Here is an 8,274-nt window from a genome sequence, read left to right on the forward strand (position 1 = left end):
GTAGCTTGAAAACAGAATTTGCGCAATAGAGAGGAATCAAGGTAAGGCCAAAGGTTTTGGCTGAGCTGCCGATAAATCATTTGCTAAGATGGCAAAGACTGTAGGAGGCATAGCTTTAGGGGATGGAGAATCAGGTACAGGCATTCTCTTTTGTGCATATATACTTAATATGCTTAAGAATATACACTGGAGATTCAAGCAGGCAATTGAATATATGAATTTGGTGTTCAAGGGAGTGATCTTGCTATAGATGTACATTTAGGAATCATCAGCTTAGGGGCACCTGGGTGGCTCAGTTGTTAAGCGTCTGCCTTTGGCTCAGGTCATGACCCCAGGGTCCTGGGATCGAGCCCCGCATCGGGCTGCCCGCTCCATGGGAAGCCTGCTTCTCCCTCCCCCACTCCACCTGCTTGTGTTCCCTCTCTCGCTGTGTCTCTCTCTGTCAAATAAATAAATAAAATCTTAAAAAAAAAAGGAATCATCAGCTTAGCTGTAGTATTTAAAGGTACAGGCTGCCTAAGATCTTCAGGGTGGGTGGGAATAGAGACAAGAGAAAACGTTCTAAGAACTAGGCCTTGAGGCACTCCACCCAGAGAGGTCAGGCAGATACTAGCCAAGGGGATGGAGAAGGAGTAGCCAGTGAGACAGGAGAAGTCAGAGAGTGTTCTCTTGGAAGCCAAGTGAAGAAAGTGTTCTGAGGAGGAGGGAAAGATCAGCCATGCAAATGCTGCTCAGGGGTCAGGTACGATGAGGACTCAGAATGACCCCTGGATTTAGAACATGGACCTTGCAGGTGACCTTGACAAAAGTAGTGGTGGCGGTGAAAGCATGATTGGAGTAGATTCAAAAGAGAATGGGAGAGAGGTATTGGAGACAGTATGTAGAGAGAAAGCACACAAGCAGGGGGAGCTGCAGGCAGAGGGAGAGGCAAGCTCCCCACTGAGCAGGGAGCCCGATGCAGGACTCGATCCCAGGACCCTGGGATCCTGACCTGAGCCGAAGGCAGACGCTTAACAGACTGAGCCACCCAGGCGCCCCTTAAGTGTTTGTTTAAAGGGAAGCAGAGAGATAGGGTAGCAGCCAGGAAGGCGATGTGGAGTTGAGAGGTAACTGCTGTCATGTGTTAAGATGAGGATATCTTAGAATATATTGATGGGCTGATGGGAACAATCTAGTAAAGAGGAAAATTTGAGTACTCAGGAGAGAGGGATAATTTCTGCAGCAATGTCTTTTGAGTAGATGAGAGCATCCTGGATCTAGTGTCTAAGGGGAGATGATGACTTTGGACAGGAGCTTTGATAGTTTATCTGACAAAATGTGGGAAGGGAGAGGATATGGTAGATGTGGTTCGTGATCAGAGCACATGGAAGACTTTTTTTCTGGTTGCTTCCCTTAGAAGAATGGGAGATAAGGTCATCAGCTGCGTGAGTTTTGAGCAAAGAAGAGAAGGTGTGAAACAGTTGTCTTGGTGAGTGGAAAAGTGAACTATTTAGGGAAATTGTGATAGGATTGTCAGGCAACACTCAAGGCACCCTCAAGTTTAATGGTCATAATTTGATGTGAGCCACTCCACATGGTTGGTTGTTTTCCTTCAGCCATGTTCAAACATGAGTTGCAAGGGCTAAAATCAAGGTCTTGACAGTGCTGGTTCTTTTTGGTGCAAAAGTGGGCAATTATTTTTGCCATGGGTTTAGGTTTTACCAGGCAAGTGTGATGAAGGGACAGGTGTAGGTAGTAATGAATCATGGATAGAAGCTGGTTGAGGACAGACATGAGGATGTTCTGGGCAGTGAAATGGTTCTAGGATCAATGGATTGTACATCCCAGATAGAGGAAGAATTACTGAAGTCAGAGCTCAGAAGGCAGGAGGTGATGCCGCTCCCCCTGCTTGTGCTCTCTCTCGACAAATAAATAAATAAATAAAGTCTTTAAAAAACAAAAAAACACAGGATGAGCTGGAACAATAAATCACATTATCTGGACATACTGTTTCTCCAAACACAGGCTTCTGAAAGAGCAGTGTGGGAGATCTCTGGCCACTCAAGTAAAACTGGATAAAAGTTTGGTAATAACTTAGAATACAGACCTTCTTGTGGCTTATCACTTACTCTTGAAAATTTTATCATTTTTTTTTAGGTTGTCTCTACACCCAACATGGGGATTGAACTCACAACCCTGAGATCGAGAGTCATGTGCTGTACCAACTAAGCCAGCCAGTACCCCTTAAAGACTTTATTTTTAAGTAATCTCTATACCCAATGTGGGGCTCGAGCCCACAACCTTGAGATCAAGAGCCGTACGTTCTACCTACTGAGTTGCCCAGTTGCCCCTATTATATACTCTTGAAAATATCTATTGAAAAATTCGAGTAAAAAAATAAGCTCAAAAATGAATTCTTATTGTGGTGATATTTGTATAACTCTGTCAATATACTAAAAGTTATTAAATTGTACACTTAAAATGGGTGAATTTCACGGAATATAAAGTTACACCCCAAAAAACTTTTAAAAAGGAATTTATATTTATTGAATATTGTAATGACAGATTTGAAGATTCAAGTCAGGGTTGAGCTCAAAAGAGTACTCAATGTTGGGCGCCTGGGTGGCTCAGTTGGTTAAGTGGCTGCCTTCGGCTCAGGTCATGATCCCGGAGTCCTGGGATCGAGTCCCACATCAGGCTCCTGGCTCAGCGGGGACCTTGCTTCTCCCTCTGACCCTCTCCCCTCTCGTGCTGTTTCTCTCTCTCTCTGTCTCTAATAAATAAATAAAATCTTAAAAAAAAAAAGAGTATTCAATGTTGATTTTTAAAAATTAGTAAGTTAAGCAGCCTACCAGGGTACAATTCTAATAAAAGGAAAACCCACAGGAACAGAATCAGGTCACTCCTTGTGTGTTTCTAGTACTAGTTAATATAAACCAGAAGTGAAATTGCAACATTGCCCAGGATAATAACTGGGGTTTGCATCAGGCTCTAGAAAATTCCTTCCTTGCAACACTTCTTGGCCAGTATTTGCTCTTGTTCTTCCTGGTAAAGTCCAGCGCATATTGTACTTCTCCTTAACAGTTCTTTGCTTGTCACTTGGCTGGATGTGCTTTAGTGCTGGGAGTGTAACAATTTTTAATACTGAAGTAGGAAGATAGAAGACAGTAGTAAATTTTGCTGACAGGAAAAAGGCCAAGTAGGAACTGGCATGTAAATCAGCCTCCTAGTTAGTCATCATTCTCACCAATAAAACACATATCTGCAGTGTGATGGGAGTGGCGACCTGAATACTTAGCTGGCCTGGTTTCTACGAACTTTGGAAAGTCCTTAGGTGGGACCCAAGTGTTCTGAGGTGGGGCCCACTGCCTGTGTTTCAGATCAGCCGTTGTTTTGTCACAATTATTCAAGGCTGTGAGCAGTCACTGAGTGACTTACGCCTCTGTAACTAAACTTTTCATGTTTACTGCCAAACTGAAATGCTTAAAACACCCAGCAGTGGTGGGCGAACTGAAAGTCTCCAGTCAGAATGTCTCCTCTGTGGAATAATTAACAACTTGTGCCAAGTCCTGCCCTCCCTCCTGCTTTTCCTCACGTGACTCTCTGCCTCACCCGCCGGCCTGTCCAAACCAGGCCCCATGGGCCTGACAGCCTTAGCTTCTGTGGTGCCTTCCGGGAGCACCTGCTCTGAGACAGTCTCTCCTGAGTTCACGCCCTGGCTCTGCCCTGTCAGCAAATGTGTGACTTAAGGAACTTCCTTTACCTTCTCTGGAGAATGGGACAACAATTCTCAGGGGGGTGGTTTGGCAGTAGATGCTCAATAAAACTTAGTATCTTTCCCCACTATTCTAGGAGAGTAAAAATCACATCACTTTCCTCTGAATAGAATGTACTTCATAATTTAGCACTTAATTATAAACTCTCTTGTACTTTTGCTCATTATTTCATGTGGTGTTTGTCTTCCAGTCTCAGTTAGCCCAAACCCATCTGGGGAGAGAGAAAAAGGGTTTATTCTTTTTTGAAGTCCTCTTAGAATGTGTGCTCTGAGTGAGATTACACAGGTTTTAAACATGTTATGGTGGTAGTTTGGTTTGTTGACCCCACTGTTTTCAGTTCCATTCCATCATTAATGTTCAGTTTCTCAGACAGTGGGAAGCCCTCAATTTATTAATCTAAGCAGAGGGTTTTCTCTTCAGTCTTAATATGTGCAAGTTCTATTACTCATCCCGATTACTGAACCAGCCTCTTGACACCTTGATTTTATTTTTCAGTTTTTTATTTAAATTCTAGTTAGTTAACATAGAGTGTAATATTGATTCCAGGAGTAGAATTTAATGATTCATCACTTACATACAATACCCAGTGATCGTCGCAATTGCCCTCCTTGATACCCATCCCCCATGTATCCCATCCCCCACCCGCCTCCCTCCATCAACCCTCAGTTTGTTCTTAGTTAAGAGTCTCTTAGGTTTGTTTCTCTCTCTCTCTCTCTCCCTCGTTTTTTTTCCCCCTTCCCATATGTTCCTCTGTTTGTTTCTTACATAACACCTTGATTTTATTTCTAAGGGCTTATTTCTGACTTCTGACCTTGAGAACTGTAAGAGAATATCCTTGTGTTGAATTAAGCCACTAAATGTGTGGTAATTTGTTTCAGCAGTAATAGGAAAGGAGCACAACTTCCTAGAGGTGGCTTGAACCCCATAGCATTTACATATTGATATGAAATTTTTTTTTTTAAGTAAGCTCTAGGCCCAACGTGGGTCTTGAGCTCTGTGACCCCAAGATCAAGAGTCACATGGTCTACCAACTGAGCCAGCCAGGTGCCCCTAGATATATAATTTTTAATTCATATGCCTCCCCCACTAACCTGCATGTTTCTTAAGGGCTCCTGCTTCTTATTAACATTTGAAACCACCTCCTATCACTACCTCTACATACTTAGCACAGTGCCTGGCACAGTCTCAAACTCCAATAAATATTCGATGAAGGGAAGTTTATGGTCTCAAGGGTGGTTTTTGTTATGGTTGCATTTAGTTCATGTCGAGATGGAGGGAACAGTCGTGGATTCTCAAATAAGGTTCAGTTTCTGGCAAGCACAGGTCTGGGAGATGTGTCAGGGGAAATGATTGAAAATAGGCCTGGGGATTGTTGCAGAGAAAAGAGGTGACTGTAACTGAAGGAGCGCCTGGCCCTGGAATACTTTATATGATGAATATTTCATGGGGTTCTGGTCTCTGCTTTTCAAAGACGTAATAGTGCTAGAAAAGATCCAGCGGAGGACATTAAAAATGATCAAGGGTAGAGAGAATTATGTATGGCGGTAAAAATGAAAAAGATCCCATTTGTAAAAAAAAGTGAAAGTCTGAAACTCATGAGAATAATCATGGATTATTTTCTCAAATCCTGAAAAAACAGAAATAGGTAACGTTCCTAAAGCCTAACGGTCTTCCCAACAAAAATAAAAGAAAATAGCTCTTTATATAGCACGCATTAAAGTACCGAATCCAGGGCGCCTGGGTGGCTCAGTTGGTTAAGCAACTGCCTTCGGCTCAGGTCATGATCCTGGAGTCCCGGAATCGAGTCCCGCATCGGGCTCCCTGCTCAGCAGGGAGTCTGCTTCTCCCTCTGACCCTCTTCCCTCTCATGCTCTCTCATGCTCTCTCTCTCAAATAAATAAATAAAATCTTAAAAAAAAAAAATAAAGTACCGAATCCATTACTCCAAGAGACTGTGCCAACGGAAAATGTAAATACTGCAGGCAGAGCTGGATTAGGGGTCCAAGCCAGCCAGGCAGCTGCCTGAGGTGCCTCGAGAGGCACAAATCATTGCTGAATACATTAGAATGTGGGGTCTGTTAACTCAGGTTTTCCGCATAAAGCTTCTTACAATTTTATATCTGTAAACTTTTCCTGGCCCTATTAAAACACACAGTGCCCTTCAGTGGAATTTAAAGAGAGGAAAACCAAAAGTCTCCTCACAATTCAGATTAACCTCCTTAGGAACACTCTTGAATTGTACATACAAGTGGCCTTATCAACTAAACTCCGGGGTTGAATAGAATGGATGGCCTTACTGCTGTTTACTAGAAACAAGTGATTTATTTTCTTATCTACATTTTAATCTCTTTACTATACCTTAGCAGAGTCACTGGTTCCAAAAAAAAAAAATCACAAAAGGAAATTACGGAGGAAACAAGAAACACAGAAAAGTAGGAATTACTGTGCAGATTTTTTTTTTCCAGGACATTTAACTTTATCTTGGCCAGTGGAACTAAAAGAGCAGATTAGTCTTTTTTTTTTTTTTAAGATTTATTTATTATTTATTTTGAGAGAGTGAGAATGAGAGAGAGAGAGAGAGAGAGAGAGTACCTGAGGGGGGGAGGGTCAGAGGGAGAAGCAGACTCCCTGCTGAGCAGGGAGCCCGATGCGGGACTCGACCCCTGGACTCCAGGATCATGACCTGAGCCGAAGGCAGTTGCTTAACCAACTGAGCCACCCAGGAGCCCAAGAGCAGATTAGTCTTAAGTAAATCGTTTTTATTGATAAATAAAATGTACCATTTAATACATTTTACACTTAGACATGCCCAAAAATTATTTATTTATTTATTTATTTTAAGATTTTATTTATTTGACAGAGACACAGCGAGAGAGGGAACACAAGCAGGGGGAGTGGGAGAGGGAGAAGCAGGCTTCCCGCGGAGCAGGGAGCCCGATGCAGGGCTCGATCCCAGGACCCTGGGATCATGACCTGAGCCGAAGGCAGACGCTTAACGACTGAGCCACCCAGGCGTCCCCCAACAATTAGTTAAAAGAATATTATTGTGAGGGGATCCCATTCTGGGGAGCTGACTTTCTCAATTCTGTCTTAACTGTAGGTTTAGGAAAGAGTTGTAAAAACTTCTAAGTTATAAATGGCAATTTAGAAATGTGTTGAGATATTTTGGGATAATTACAGTCCTTGGGCAAGCCAGCCCACCAGGTTGGGAACGAATGAGCTAGAGTGTGTGAAAGTTCTTTGGAACTTGTCACTGCTGTGCTGTGTACTATCAGCGTCCACCTGCAGCAGCCCTCCTACCCCCAGGGTGCTAATTATGATATTGCCATATTGTCCAGGTCCCAGGAAAGCTGTGACCTGGTCTATTAAAGTCACCCTCCCCACTAGGCAGTCAGGATACGGTCTCTAGTGCTAGCATGCCTGGTGTCTGGTATCTACCCAGCTCCCATCATGCCTGACTCACCAGAGGGACACATCTCCTATGCCCAGTATTTGTAGCTTAGAATGCAGGGTCTAGAGCCTAGCCTTGACCTCTGGCTGACAGGCTGTCAAAACTGCTCCACCAGGGATGCCTGGGTGGCTCAGTTGGTTAAGCAGCTGCCTTTGGTTCAGGTCATGATCCCAGGGTCCTGGGATTGAGTCCCACATTGGGCTCCTTGCTCATCGGGGAGCCTGCTTCTTCCTCTGCCTGCTGCTTCCCCTGCTTGTGCTCTCTCTCTCTCTCTCTCTCTCACAAATAAATAAAATCTAAAAAAACAAAAACAAAAACAAACTGCTCCACCAACCCTTGCACCTGGTTTGAATCCTCAGCAGGACTCTTCCCCTGAAACTGGACCCGATTTGTAATAATCTTCCTTATGCTACAGGCTCTTTTGATTCAATACCTTGTAGATTTCCAAACAGATCAGAGAAACAGGATTCCTGGCTCCAACTCATCTCCTCCCTTCTGCAGGCAGAGAGCCTTGCTGGACTTAATGTTAAGCTTGATTGTCTTGAGTCATCCCCCTTGCCCTTTCAGACTGCTCTAGCCAATGACTCTGCCAGGTTCTAGCTGTTAGTCTCTCTTCCCGTCCTTAGCCCAGGGGACTTCCCAACCTGATACTCAACTGAGATTTTGCTATTAATTAATTAATTAATTAATTCATTCATTAATTCATTCACTCATTTTTGCTCTTTACACACACACATACACACACATAAACACAAGCGTGTACACCAATGTATACATACACTTTTTTTGAGGTAGTTTAAATAAAGGGAAACAACCATTGCCTCTCATAACCTACCCCATAGTACAGTTTTCAAAAGACAAATCATGTGGTGAAGTTGTTTCAAAAAACACTATATCTCTTTCTCACAATGTTAAACATAGGGTTATCATATGGCTCCGCGATTTCATTCCTAGGTATATACCCAAGGGAAACAAAAACATATGGCCACACAAAAACTTGAACACAAATGTTCACAGCAGCATTATTTATAGCAGCCAAAAGGTAGGAATAAAGGTCTATTAACTGAT

This window comes from Zalophus californianus, chromosome 7, assembly GCF_009762305.2.
Source record: "Zalophus californianus isolate mZalCal1 chromosome 7, mZalCal1.pri.v2, whole genome shotgun sequence".
Classification (NCBI taxonomy): Eukaryota; Metazoa; Chordata; class Mammalia; order Carnivora; family Otariidae; genus Zalophus; species Zalophus californianus.